Source organism: Mercenaria mercenaria, chromosome 11 (genome assembly GCF_021730395.1).
Source record: "Mercenaria mercenaria strain notata chromosome 11, MADL_Memer_1, whole genome shotgun sequence".
Lineage (NCBI taxonomy): Eukaryota > Metazoa > Mollusca > Bivalvia > Venerida > Veneridae > Mercenaria > Mercenaria mercenaria.
Genome location: NC_069371.1, coordinates 25,189,557 through 25,205,468, shown reverse-complemented (window position 1 = coordinate 25,205,468; position 15,912 = coordinate 25,189,557). Strand labels below are relative to the sequence as shown.

At 32.7% G+C, this 15,912-nt stretch overlaps 1 protein-coding gene across 1 annotated transcript in view; it reads right to left on the bottom strand.

Annotated features, from left to right (window-relative positions):
• Nucleotides 1–15,593, bottom strand: part of LOC123531397 (corticotropin-releasing factor receptor 2-like) — a 331,996-nt gene extending 316,403 nt beyond the window's left edge. The window contains exon 1 of the mRNA XM_053518748.1: nt 15,518–15,593. The gene's annotated coding sequence lies outside the window, so the exon portion shown is untranslated. The remainder of the gene's footprint in view (nt 1–15,517) is intronic.
• Nucleotides 15,594–15,912: the final 319 nt, after the last annotated feature.

Below are 15,912 nucleotides of genomic sequence, written 5' to 3'. Positions count from 1 at the left end.
GAAACCTGACAGACCGAGTCATAAAAACGGAAAAATAACATTAAGCCCTAACAGACAAGCAACTTGGTTGGACATCCCGAGAGTACTCATTATTTTAGTATAAATTCTTACTTTTGAATATCACAAAGCGGCATTTTGGAAGGATAAACAAACTGACAGATGACCTACTTCTGTAAATTCTAAATGGAGATACAAGTATTATGCTATTACCATTCTGTTTTTCAGGTTAGCTAATTGTGTAACGTTACGAAATGTAGACGGCTTTCCCATTTTGCTCAGGAAAATTTATGTTATAGCCAAAAACATTATTTACTTAATGTAAGTTAATAATACTAAAACCATATCATCGTTTGCTATTTGGACATCGTAACAAAGATTCAAACAGTTTGCGTTCTGATTAATGTTATTTTTGATCTACTGCACTTCAATTTACTGCAAGTTTCCGCCAATTCCTTGTCAAAACATTCACTTAGATATTTAGAGTTGTAGTTTATTATTTAAGTTCTGCCTACGAAGAGGGCACTTGATGTCTATATCGCTTGTTTCAGAGAGCATGTTTCTGTTAGTTCTCTGCATGAAAAGGTTCAATACTTCAACAAGCATGCAGTTATATAAAATCAAATTCAAAACTTGTATCAACCTCATAAAAAGTGTAATAAATAAAGTATCTAAGCTCGTCAGTCTCAAATTTAATTTAGTTGTAATATGTGTACATAGGGATTTAATGGAAGGCACTACAGCATGGCATCAACAGCGTCGGCAAAATTCTGCACGACCTGTCAGTCAGCGTGCATCAGATAAAACATTAATATGCCTGTATGAATAATAATCCTGAAAAAACATCTATGAATATTTTAATCAATTCTACAAAATTTCTTCTCTAATAAAGGTCATGTTGAGTATTTTATGAAAATAGAAAAAGTGCCGACTCCATAGGCCACCCAACACACTGTCAGCATTAGGACATTGCGTTCAAATATCATCCCCATGATTTCCAGGTAGCACGAACTTAAGTATACGTTTGAACAGTAGATAAAGCTTTTTTAACCCGTCGGCATACGGCGAAGCAGGAAATACTTGCATAAGTAAGTGGCAAATACTGCATGAGCATTCAATCTTTCTCGACAGCAAATTTTCTAATCTATAGTTTTCGCATCAAAAATTATGTTTACTCACGCATAATGCATATTTCCCAATCTTCATGGGATATGCTTGTTTTGCTTAAATATCACCTTTGTACTTAAAAGAAAGAGTTGAAAATATTACATTTAATCTTGGAAGTTTAACCTCGAAACATCAGACGATCTAATAATGTGTTATTGATTTATAATACATCCAAATTTTAAGTTAACTTCTGTGGTTTTGGCAGAGATTGAAAAAGGGCGTTGCATAATTGAGATTTAATATCACTGACAATGAAACAAAAATCCGTATGACTGAATATTAAGGAAGTAAAACATTTCGTTAATTTTTATATAGCAAAGAATTTGAAAAAAATATCCAGTTTTCTTGCATCCTGTCTCTTTAGTGGGTAATCTAGCAGCAGTGTAGGTATCAGAGGTCATAACTAGTGACAGTTTAGTACAATCACCATAATATATGTGAGTAAAGATGTGGTCAAGAGATGAACTTCTGATGACAAACTCTTAGTTAAAGATAGATCAGGCACAAATCCTTATTTGAAAATGGGAACAATTATTCTATTTTATTTATCTAATCGTGAACGTTTATTTTCCACACGTGACCGTACAATATATTACCGTATTGGACGCACTTGCGTACAAAAATCCTGATTTTTTTCCGTATTTGGACGGTTCAAAAGTCCCAGGTTTAACATACGATAAAGCTCGAAACGCGTGAAAATGTTGCGAAGGTAAATCGGGTGATGTAGGCGCTCTATGTATAGAGTTTGAGTATGCGTCTTGAAATCAGAAAAGGCAGATATACAGTACTCAGTGTATCATTTTTAATTTTAACTAAAATGAAATAGATATAGAATAAATATGTCATTAAACATAGTACTGTACTATGCATGTTAATTTGTGTTAACGAGATATATTTGGACTCGTACCCAGCTGGGAAAACCATACTGGTTTTTTCAGCGGGGTACTCGTCCAAATGTATCTCCGTATTGTACAGAACAATATTAAATACCTAATATTACTAAATAGACTCTCTTCGTTAACACAAATTAACATGCTTGTTTGTATAAACAGAACCATGTTACATGCCATTTAATAATAAATGTAGCTCTAAAAACAAAGTTAGTTTGTATATTCATTCATAAATATTGTTAAACACCTCTTTAAAAAGTTTTGAGAGAAAGTTGCCCAAACACTTGACAAAAACAGGTGTCGTTACCTATTGTATCACAAATATATAATAAGAGTGAATGCAAGCCGACAGTAAACTGAAAAGTGATGGGTTTGAAACAGTTCGTATTTCAAAATGTACATTTTAATTGTGATATCTTTTACATTTGTGAAAACCCCACAAATTGGCTTATCACTTATTTTTGAGTGCACAGTCAAAAAATAGAATATTTGAACTGATATGGTCTAGCAGGTTCAGCTTTCCCCACTACTTCCGCTCCCCATCATCCAACCCCAAACACACACACAAAATCCGTCAAGAATATTTTCTCTGTTTTTGTAATTGAAAACTAAATGCATTAATTATTTTCTGCCCCTTCGCTCGCTCATCATTAATCAATATTTATCATGAATACCACTGGGTGCCATATTTCTATGCATATTGGACATCTTCGGCTAGTTTCGCTAGCAGATGATCCTTATATGTGTTAAAACGCAATTAGATTGCCTAGCTCACATCCCCCGCATGTCATCATTCGTTTAAACTTGAATATTAACTGGTATGATAATAATTTTTCGATAAATTACTGTCCAAGTATTAATATGTATATAATTAATACGGACATTACCCTCACCGATTACAGTGGTACATGAGCAAAGTTTAGCAATGTCACAAACAGACACAAACGAAAATATTTTATGTATCACTGCAAAAAGGCTGGTAACTACAACACTTATTTATACTTATGCGATTACAAATTTATTGTACTAAAAGTATCGACAAACAGCATTGAATATAACGTGATCGTTCGCAGCTACTTTTTAGCCAGCAGGCATTCATATTTTATATGTAGAACATATCCATATTCTCATGAGAACATACCATTTCATCCGCACAGTTCCTATTTTACCCTTTGAAACACTAATCTTAGGGGATTAACGTTTACGTCGACATGATTACTGAATTAATTCTGCGATTACCGACAAACTAAAAAGATTTAAATGAAATTATCAACGCTGTTTGTTTTTATATTTGCTAATATTGCTTAATGGTTGATACTCTAACATATATCATATATAAATAGACATAGGAGAAAATAATGTACTTCGGAATAATTACAATCCCATAACCTGTTCTGATTTTCATATTGTGACATATGTCGACATAACCATTGTTTCTTTGTCGTCATTTGATTGTTATCTTTTGAAAACAAAAACACTTAATGATTGTATAAATTCAAGGAATAGGAAAGATAAAGGTCAACATTCAGTAAAATAATATTTAAAATAAACACTATTGACAAGGTATATTAAAACGAGTCGTGATATATAGTAGCATACCTCTGTTTATGCTTAACATAATACCTTGGTTATATTGTATTTGGATGGGTATTTTAAAATCTAACATCAAGCTGATAATGGAACTGGTTAACCGCACCAGACTGTATTTATAAATTAACATCCTACATTGGTATACATTTTTGTGTGGATTTTTGAAGAAAATGTAAACAAAATTAACACGGGGATGGTGCTCCAAGGGGACATTCAATAACCCTTACTCAAACTGTAGCAATGACAACATTTAAAGAGCTTGTAAGAAACCTTTGGTGTTCCTTTAAAAGTCCTTAGGCTAGCAGTTTTTGTGCTGGATCATGCTCCATTGTATTTGCTTTGACCGAGTCGAACTACGTATATATATTGAAGAAGGCTTTGGTTTGTCTTACAGAAAGTCTTAGAAACGGTTGTGCTCTACCCGATTGTATTTATATTGCAATAGGTGTTGCTTTGGTCAGCAATTTGAAATTCATAAATTCGAATGGCAAAAACTCATATTAACTTGCATGCTGAGATTAGAACTGTCAACCGCAAACAGTTTATCAAAAAAAGGAGTTTACAACCCGAGCTGCAAACCGCAAAACGTTTTACATCATTTCCAGAAAGCAAATCGCGGTTCCTTATATATATTAAATTGCAACTTGAATATGTATTTTGCCATTCCAATCGCATGATGTAATATATTTTGCAGTATTCAATTCATATAAGAATGCGCAATAATGGCTGAAATCTTCAATTTAAAGCATGAAACGCGTTAAATATTACTATCATTTTTGTTCAGTATACATCTTGAACCGCAAATCAAACAATTGGGTTTGAAATAAGAAATGCAAAATGCAAAACATTTTGTTGAACATTTCGTGGTAGTTAAAAGAATTGCTATCTGCAAACAGTTTGCACTTTGATATTCTAGTTGATATTCTAGTCTTAGAGTCAGGCACGATAATCATTATACTTTACACTTTTGGTTTTACAATTCTGAAGTCTATTTTGTTTGAGTTTAGCGCCGTTTTTTCAACAGTATATAAGTCATGTAACGGCGGACAGTTAACTTAACCAGTGTTCCTTGATTCTGTGCCAATACAAACCTGTTCTCCGCAAGTAACTGCTAACTTCCCCACATGAATTATCAGAGGTGGAGGACGAATGATTTCAGACACAATGTCTTTTATCAAATCGTCACGGAGAACATAAAACGATAATTATACAAAAGCAACGTACCTCTAACTCGTGTCTCAGTATAAGTTTTCTTGAAGTGGCAGATGGCAAAATATTTCAACTTGATGTTAGCTGATATTAAGAAATGAAATTAAATAAAGAGGTGAGAAAACTGCCAAAACAATAACTGTCTCATCACGAAGATTGGATTGATATTTCGCTCCGGTAGCTGCTCCTGTTCCAGCCGGAATACTTACTATTATCATATAAATAATTTACGGTTTTTTGCACTTGTGTAAGCAACTTTTCTGTTTCTTTGACAGCTAGCTGTGTCCGTATCAGACATAACTTTATTAAAGTAACATAAGGATATTCGAGAAATCTGTTATTCTTGCTTTATTTTTTTAATTAGTTTTTTAGTTATTCGAAAATTGTACATAGACACACAAAATTGATATCTTTAGTCCCAAGATCTGATGCAGTGTGTCATTATGTCTAAGAATCAACGTAGAAACCAGCACATATTTGTTTGTTTGTTTTGACTAGTGCTACGTCTATATCAAAAAGTAAATATCGCAAGCAAGTGTACTGTGGGTCTCGGTAAAACTACCAATCTAACGATAGCCAGCACCAATTGTGCTTGGCATTTTATTTCGTTGCGTTCCAATTTTCAGTTAGCAAGAGAACATCATACTCGGAAACAAAATTTAAAAAAATCATCATCAGTCAATTTAGAAGAAATACCCTGGATATTCCACACTAAAAAAGATAACTGTTTCTTTTCAATTCCCTAAGAAGACGCGGTAACACCCGCCGGCAGATTTTGCAGCTCTTTGATTGGTAGCGAATCTACAGAGTACATTCGACCATCGATATACAGTTTATCTTCATTCAAACTTGCACGCTTTCCCGCATTCCTCGCTTTGATCATTTCGGGGATTAACTGTTTTCGTCTCTCCTGGATGATTACTGAACTGTTTTGATATCTGTCTTCTGGTCTGTTTCGTCGGGCCCTTTTAGGGTGTTTCTCTTGTTGCTCTGTCTTCTGAAAAGGCATTGAGTACATACGTTTTTGGTTCTAAAGGTTTGCTTTTTATATTTTTATACACGAGCATTTTTGTGTTTTACATGCCATGCCTTTTTGTTTCCATTACGTGTGTTAGAGATTCACCTGGAGGGGATTACTTTTATTTACACTGTCCCGTGTCTTTGGAACATGGTGGGGGTAAAAGTTAGGTTGGGTGCGCACCATAAACCGGTTTTAGTTCCCCAATGGTGTTTTTGCCACTGACCGTTCCAAGGCGGTGCCCCACTGTGTTCCTTTGTTTGTTCGTTTTGTCCTCTTGTGTAGGCTTTATGTGTGTGCGCGTGTATGTGTGTGTGTTCCTTTGTTTGTTCGTTTTGTCCTCGTGTGTTGGCTTTGTGTGTGTGCACGTGTATGTGTATGTGTGTGTGTTTGTGGTGTGCACGTCTGCGTGCTGTAGGTTTTGTTTTGGGGAGGCTGCTATTTTGGTACGTGGTATTCCCTGTTTGATATTTGTCTTTGTTTTTTTGGGGTGCTGATCGCTCACTTTATGTTGAGTGGTCTCCTTATTCTCGAACACCTTTTGTTTGACAGTGTATTTATCTGGTGGATTATGAAATTTAACAATGATAGGGCGTTTTTTTTTGCCATGAACATATTTTCCGAGACGGCTTACCGTATCTATTTTAATGTTTTCTTCAGGTTTTTCTATTATTAATGAGTCTCTACAAAAGTCATGTATTTTGATTGCAAATTTTTCTAATTTTCTCTCTTCAGCGGTCTGGCATTCATCAAAATCGGAAAGAAAAGATTGTCACGCATTGACCGTGCTTGTAGATCAATCACTTCCTCGTGCAGCCGGTCATTTTCGTATTTCAATTCATGAATGTCATCAGAAATTTGTTGCTTGCTCAGCTGTTTTTCAATAACCGCTTGTTTCTGTCGTAATTCGTCACAGGTTTGTGCATCGTATGCCCTACTAACCTCAATTTCAGTTAATTTTACATGACAATCGTTCACCTTAGACTCCAAAGACGTTACTCGCAGATCCATGCTAGACATTTGGTTTGATAGAGAAGACATCTGTTTTTTTAATATTGTCTAATTTGTACAAACGCTTATCTAAAGCTTCCGATTTTTCAAGCACAGACTGTTGAAAGTTAAATTGTAGAGGTGTCTAAGACAACTGGTTGGGGGATGCTGGGGTATTCATATATGAGTGTAGAACAGATGCATGATATTGTCCTTGACCTGAACCAGGAAACGGGGGTATCTGTGACAGAAATGTTTTTGGAGGCGACTGGGATGTCATTTTAACTTTTTCTGCTTGGCTAGTTTTTTGTTTTGTTTTTGTGAACCATTCAAATTCGTTTATCAGAAATCGAACTCACCGATTCAGGTGAAGCTTGTGATTTTGTCCGCATTTTCGTCTTTGAATTTTTTAAGAACCCATTTACAATAACTAAGTCCAAAACAGCAATTTCAAATAATCCAACCATTAGCACAATGAAAAGATATTCCAAAATAATTTTCCGACTAGTTTTATTAAGATGTAATTGTTTGAAATTGGCTTATTTTTTATTGAATTCAAAATACGTCCGCATGTGCATATATAACTATGAACACTTTATATTTGATAGGATATGTTTTTGTCCGATGTTTTTGACTTTATCGTCCAGCACATAGAAGTTGCCATGTGACATTGTAATATAAATATTTACCTTATATATACATATGAAAGTGCTTCTATTTTTCAGCATATGAACGTGGTCTTGGAATCAATATATTGTAAAGTAAATGTTTTTGAAATTCGTACACCATTATCGAATTAAGTTGGTCTGAAACATATGAATGTCTTTCATTTCAACATCTTATAAATCATAATTTGAATTTAGATAAAATCAAGGATCAATATAAACTTCCTTATCAGGGTTGGCTTGAAAGACGTTTGGCATCTGCCGCAAGATAACACGCGTGAATAAGATATAAAATAGTTTTATTACTTATTTGTACATGACGCACTGGCGGAAATCTCGGATCTCGATGTGATACAAATGAGGCACACGTAGATAAAGATCTCACAAAAACAAAATAATAATATCGTAGCAACAACACAAGGCCAACAAATTAACGCTTGTACTAAAAACTGAAAGTACAACGATTTATTGTCGCTTTGTGCTTATTGGGACAACAACTTTGAGATTCTAGTCCTGCTGTATTGTAGATGTAAATAGTTAAAACTGCATTGAATAATAAATTTTTATTCAATGTGGTGTTTTGTAATATTATGAATGATTAAAATCTATATTTCAATAAGTCATTTAAATGCTAAGAACAACCATGCTTAATAATAGCCGACTCAGTTTAATTGTGAATGTAAGAGGTACTGAAATCCCGTCACACCCCTATGCAGACTGACATTATTTTTCCCACTTTACAGAACGCCTTTACAGAAAACCTGTGGCGGAGGATCTTGGTTGTTCAATAGATTTTGAGAATAAAACAGAGTCCATCGTGATCCCGAAACAACTACGTGAGCAGCTAGCAATGTTACAGAGCCTGTTGAAAATATCAATCAAAAATATATGTATTACCCGTATAGGTCTGTGAGTTTACTTATTTATTATTATGATAACCAAAGGATGTAACTTTTCTATGCATATTGAAATTGTCTGCTTGTTTAACTAGAAAATGGCCCTTTTAAGTATTAAGGCGCAACTAAATTGCATAACACATGTTCTTCTCCGTTCCATCGCACGTCATAACTTGTTATAACTAACAGCTACTTGTTTAAAAATGATTAGTAACTGGGATTTGATTATCACTTGAACAATTTCTGTCCAATTATGTTTTTCAGACACATAAAAATTATGCTCGCCGATAACCGTGGCGTAGATGCAAGTTTCTGAATGTATTCTGTCAAAAGTGTTGAAAAGAATACACGGAATCTAACATGCACGTACACAGTCACCTTTAAGCTAGCAGACCTTCATATTTTAATCTATAGAATGTTTCTCGTTATTTAAACTTAAGCTAGCTTAAAGTTGACTGTGTACGTTCTCATGGGTCAGTTAAATCTGTATACTTCCTACATTACTCTTTCAAACATAAATCATACGTTAAGGATAACTGAATTTATTTCATTTTGTTTTTTTAACTAACGTCTTGCTAATATTTCATAATGATTGTATATTCCAGGATATAGCATATGTAAAATTGTATAGGACAAAATACATTACAATCCCATATCGTATGTTCTGTTTTCATTGAATAGTTTTATAACATTGTGGCACATGTTTTGAATAATACAGGGCTTACATTTTTTTCTTTTCTACTTTTTCTTGTTATCTTTTAAAAAAAACCCTAAAAAGAATAAATTGCAGATAAACAAAATTCAAAAAGATTTTTTAAAGACAAAGATAAGCAGGTGAAATAAAAAAGAGTTCTGTACATTGTAAACAATATGCCCGCTTTTGCTTAACATTATACCTTTGTTTTTATTGTATTTGTTGTTTTTATCAAAAATCCAAATTCACGTTTTTACAATTTTTTCGACACCTACCAAATTTGGGGTTTTTTTGCATTAGGTAGTATACTTTTTAGAAAAATATACATAAATTTTTTAAAAGATCATTTTCCAGTTTTTTTGTTTATAAAAAACGAAGCGTTTTTCAAAATTACTTCTTTTTGGGGATATGTGACATTTTTTGTCGATTCCCCCCAAAATCAAAATCCCAACTTATAAAAACGGAAAATTACAGCTAGACATGAATGTCTCACATTCACAATTTAAAGGGTTTTTAGTAAATTCAACACGTTTAAAAAAGGATTTTCTACAATTAAATTAATGAAAGAACCACTGGATACTTTTAAATAAAACGAATTGAGAGTATAAAGTTAAAAAAACAAAGAAAACAAACTAAGGGGTTGCATAGTGCGAAGTTGCAATACATAATTTGCTAAGTCGGATGAAATCAGCATATTGGTAATGATGTTTCCGGCCTGCCAAGAAGTATATTATCTATTTAATAACGTTGACATTGAACTTTAGGATATATCTGATTTGGATTTGGATGTTAATTTGGTAACACAAATAGAACAGACATTGCTTCTACAAACACTGTGTTTCACACGTTTAATGTTATAAAAATATTTTTAAAATACAGTTGGGTTTAAAAAATGTGTTTTGTTTTTTTTGGTCAACGCCGCACCACAATTATAGGTCAATTGCGACTTTCCAAATGTATGGGGGATTAAGGCCCCAGGGGCCCCTCCTGCATCTTTCACCACGGCAGGGGACCCCGGCAGAATCAACGACCTTACGCAAAAAATTCAACGCTCCGAGTAAGGCCGAACCCCTTCGGAGTGCAATTGATTCAAAATCACGACCAAAACCCCTCGCCAGGCGGCCACGGGTAGACAAACACTAAACAAAACATTGGCCCGTCTTGGGATGGGTATATCAAAGAAAACGACAACAAACCGTTTTTATGCATCAAAAAAAGGCCGAACCCCCCTTCGGGAGTGGCAATTGATTTAAAGTCAGCGACCTCCATTCGGGCCCCGAAAAGCAAATACTAAACAGAAACCTTGGGCCCGTCTTGGCAGGATTATGCAAAGACAACTACAAAAAACCCTTTTTTCAACACAAAAAAATTTTTTGAATAATTTACATTCCAAAAAAAAATTCATAATGGATAACAAGCTATTTTTATAGAAAAAAAATACTGTTTTGTTTGGTTTTAATGTCTCGTTAATGTTTTTTTTAAACTTTTTTAAAAAAATGAAAAAATGTTCCTTACGGGGTCAAACAATTTAGGGGTTTTCTGTCTCCCGGTTAAAAATTTTATTTAAAGTTCACTTACTATCTCTATTCTATATTGCGCGCCTTTTTTGATATGCATGCAAAGTATTTCACGTTCATTGTATCTTTTAAGAACCTTTTAGTCAAATGATACCGTAGAAAATCAAAAATTAACAAATAATCCTTTTTTTGGCTAGTCAAAGATAATAATAGATAAAAAAAATGTGTTTTACGCTTACCCCAAAGATTAAAGGGAATCGCCAAAAAATGTATTTTTCCCCGGGGTTTTTCGAGTGTCTTTATGCAGAACCCTTATTATTCTAGAAAACAGATAGAATGCCTTTGATTTTCCCTTAATCACTAAAGGCTTTATTCTTTCCCAAAAGTACAAAAAATTCCCCTTTAAAATAGAATATTTTCTTGTAGGGTTCGCCAACTCAAACCATTTTGTATTTGTGCATTGCTTTCTTAACCTAAAAAATTTTAATTTTTCTGTACTTGCTCTTTAAGATAAATGACCAGTTCAATACAGCCATGCATCAAACAATTTAAAACAAATGGATCGGATCAGGACACGAAAAGACATCGGGTAACGGATGTCATATGGACAAAATTTTATCTACAGGGCTCTAAAAAAGCAGGAAAAACATTAAACAGGCATTGTTTTTTGAAAAAAAAGCAGGCAGTCCCCTTTTTAAAAATAGTTTGGAGGCAGATTGTAAATTAACATTTCCCAATTTTGACTTTTAGGAAGACGATATCAAAACGCATTTTCTAAAACAGTGCCTAAAAAAAAAGGGGTTAAAAAGTGACAGTGTGACTTATCATGTCTCACTCTCGGGCGGGGTTTGATTTTCTGTCCCACCGTACATCCATCCGCTTTTTTAAGAGAGCGTCATAATAGTGCCTGGGTATTTCAATGGCTGGTGAAACGATGGCAGAGTGCAAAAACGGCGGTAGTCAAACTTTTAAGTCACAAATTTTTAACCCCCATCATTTTTGGGTTGAAACTAAGGGAGGCTATAGGGCGTTTGGATAAATGCATGCCGGTTGAAACTCCATTACTCACGATCCCTTGTCCCCAAACCAACCCTCATTAAACCCAACAAGAAAAAAATGCAAAAAAAAAATAATATTTATCTTAAATGTTTTGCTTAGATTCATCAGCGGCGCCACACGAACCCAAAAACCATCCACCCCAACCGACCACAAAATTACCCTTTTTCTTTCTCCCCCATCAACCCCAAAAACCCATTTTTTTTAAAATTTTTCCCGAAAAGCGCGCGATTGGCCGGGAAATTTAGTAAATAAAGTTCACTGTTAAAAGTTAAAAACTATGGGAAAGTGATTTTAAACTCAGGGTTAACTTAGCTCTTAGACCTAAACATAAAGCTCTTATTACATTTTTGCAAAAGTCATAAAAAAGACATAATACTTTTTCTTAAAATCACCAAATAAACAATAGTATTTTTTTTTTAAAAATTTTTCTCATTGGATCCTTTTACACTTTTTTTTAAGGGTAAAGTAAAAGTTTTTTAAATGTTTAATAACTTAAAAAAACAAAAAAACTTGACTTTGATTGAAATAGTTTACTGACTTTTACAACTTCTCATGTTTTAAACCTTTTTTTCTCTTATCAGTATGTAAACATTTGACATTTGAAATTACTGCTTTTAAAAAAAATAATCTTCTCTTTAAAAACCGCAGGCATTATTGCAAACATCTCAATTTCAAAGAAAAAATACTTCAGCAAAAGGATATTTTTATAAGATGGTAAATAATGAGGAAAAAAAAAGGGAAAACTATCATCAACTTCGAAAAGATTAAGCTAAAATTAAACATGGACGCAGATAAAACACTTGTCTAAATTTATCTGATTCATTATATCTACCTGATTAAGATCTTGAAGCAAAGGATATACTGACAACATTCAACATAGCAAACAAGCAAAAGTCCGCCAAAAAAAGGGCCCTGTTATCAAAAAACAATAATTTATAAAACATTAAGCATGAATATTATTATACATTTACTTACACCCTTTTTTGAAATTACTTTTTAAAACCCCTTGGTTATTAAACCATAATACATTGTTTTTTGAAAAGTACGACTTCAACTTTAAATGTTTAAGAACAGAATAATCACCTACTATCGCCGTATCTTTTGACCCGCCAGAAGGCGGTGTCGAGTATATGGGAAACACTTTTATTAGGACCCTTAAAAATGGTAATGAAAAGTTTCGGAATATAAAATGAAACAGTGATAGTTTGTAAAGGGGCCAACGAAATTGCACAAAAGATTTTTTTTGGAAAAACAAAAAAAAATGGCAAAAAAAAAAATAAGAAATTTTGAATGCAACTTTTTTTGATATAAAAAAATGTTACGGGGCTTTTCTCGCAAAAAATTTTTTTTTATTTTTAATTTCGTCAATTGTTTATCCGATTTTTTGATAAAGGAGGGGTTTTCCCGAAGTCAATTTACTATTTCTGACCTTAGCATGGCCTACTTACCTACTAAATTTTTTATAAAAAACAACCGCAGATATACCATACTGCAAAACGCGTGGGTTATTTCGGCAAGGGCTTTTATTATTTTCAATAATTTTAAACTTCAAAAAAAAAGATTAAAAAATAAAAATACGGGAAAATTTCACTTTTCCGCATAAAAAATTGTTGAAAAAAAACGTATTTAAAAAATAAATAAAGGGAAACAAAAGTATATATATAATTATATCTATTGATTATAATTTTTAATATACGAATGAACGGATAAGTGCCGCTGTTTAAATTTTTTTTTAATCATTTGTTTTTTTTTCTTTTTTGATAGGTACAGTGAGTAATTTCAAAATCCGCACATTTTTTCGATTCTTTTTGCGTTTATTTTTAATAATTGTTAGGGTTTCCTAATTTGAAACAAAGGGGATTTCCCTTTGTGACCACATGTACAAATGGTCAGAATATTTCTTAATATTTTTTTAAAATCTTTGATCTAACCTTTGAAAATTTTTTTTCTTATTTTTTAAAAACTTAAGTTTACATAATTTACTGCAACTAAAGGGTCAAAAAAGGGGCATCATTTCTGAATTTTTCATGACATTTTTTACTTTTTTAAAAAATGGTTAACCGAAAATATCAAAAACCATGGGGCCCTAAAAATCGAAGCATCAGTGCCTTTTATAAGATTACCTTTGGGAATTTATTTTCATCAAATTTTTTTTTGACTTCATTTGCCGGTTTTTTTATACTTGTTACTTGTTTTTTTTTTTTTTTCTTTGTTCTTTTTCTTTTTTTTCTTTATAGATATTTGTTTTTTTTATCTTCCTTCCCGTCTAACTTAAAGAAAAAATTTTTCATTAAAAGTTTTTCCATACTTTGCAGTGGGTTATTATCTTGCAAAATTTTTTTGTAAATTTTTGATTTTTAAACTAACACTGACATATTCCTGTAAACCCCACGTTCAAAAGAGGGCTTCAAGTTAAACCCTTCGTACAAAAAAAAAGAGAAAAAAAAGAATTCTATGAAATTCCAAAAGATTATAAGAAAGATTCATGCATTTTTTTTGTGATAGGGGCAATTTAATATATTTTCAGTTAATCATACTTTTTTTTGGATTTTTTAAAAAAAAAACTTAAACCAGAACACACACACACACACCTTTTCTTTGGGCACAATTTTTTGGGGTTTTTTTTGGCAAAGGGAAAATGTATAATCTGCATTCTGAAATCATAATGTGGTGACTAAGGGCCATAACTTTTCAGGAAAAAAAACACTCATTACTTAATGAAATAAATAATGTTTCGTGAACCCCAATTTGAAAAAATTTTCTTCATCATTTTTTCCCCTTTTCCCACAAACTGCATTTCTGTGAAAATTTATACATAGCTCCGCATATAAAAATTTTCGCAGGGGCTGACCTTTGTTGGGAAATATTTACTTAAATTTTTTTATGAAAGGGGCCCCTACTCGCAAGTCTTTTCTTGCAGGTAAGGTTTGTAGCATGGTAAGCTTTTTTAACATCTTCTTCTTTAAGCTTTTAACAGTTTATAACAATATTGTATTATATGGTCATGTTATAATTTGTAAACCGTCAGAAAACCAAACCATATTATGATTTTTTTTTGCAATAAAATTTCTTCAGTCACAACCTTGGTGGCGTCTTTGATGCTTGCATCAAAGTATTTCCCGTTAATTTTTGTACGAAAGTTGATAATTACATGATACAGCCAAAGCATTCTTAAATCAGAAGTATTATTGCTACAGTTACTTAATAACGTTTATGTTTACAAAAATCTACATAATTATAGATTTGCCCTTGCAGCAAAAGAAATTCATTCTTTGATGTTAATTCAGTGTAATTCAAAATTTATAAAGCACAACGCGATCGCGATCAACTTACATAGTGAATAAACAGATTTGAAAGAACTTGTGGTAGAATGTATATTGCAAATCATTGACAGTTACCAAAAGCCTTAACATGAACCTTTGATATTTCTTTGGATCAGTAAATGAAACTTCAAATTAGCGAAGGATGACTGAAACTCGCAATTTTTTGCAATAATGAAGATCATCCGAAAAACACTGTTCTACAGTTACTTAATTATATCTTTCAGATGATATTAAGCATGGTCCTATCTCACAATCAAATTGTTAGTGTACTAATTTGGCTTATCTATTACATGTAAAGCCACCCAATATCAGATGTACGATGCCGAAAAAATTGTCTCTTAGACAGACAGAAGCTGTAGAATAATTGAGCTTAAATGTAGCTCTTGTCTGAGTTTACTAAAAGTAGCATTAAGAATTATGTTTGGGAAGTCTGCAAGTTTATACATGTATAACACATTAAGCATTCAGAAAAAAATCAAAAATAGTTGTAGAACAAACCAACCTGTCCGGTTATTATATCTAATTCCAAATTTTTACTTTGACCACTACACGTCCGATTTTCCAGGAATTTTGTTTCAATGATACTTTTCCAGTTTACTTATTAATAAGTAGCAAAATAAATATCAAATATGTTTGCTGTCACAGATGTTCACGATTACATATCGACCACACATATTTGTAACAAATAAGAACCTAACAATCTGTTATTGAATAAGTCTACTTAGTTTAGAGCAAAGTCAAGTGTGGAGCAATATGTTTATAAGCTAGTCACATGCCTTTAGCTGTAGTATACATAATAGCTGTTGGATTGGTACATAGCAAATACCATATTTAAATTGATTTTAAGTTATTGATGACTAAATACTTCAGTCAAAACTTGTTTTATGTGGCCTTAAT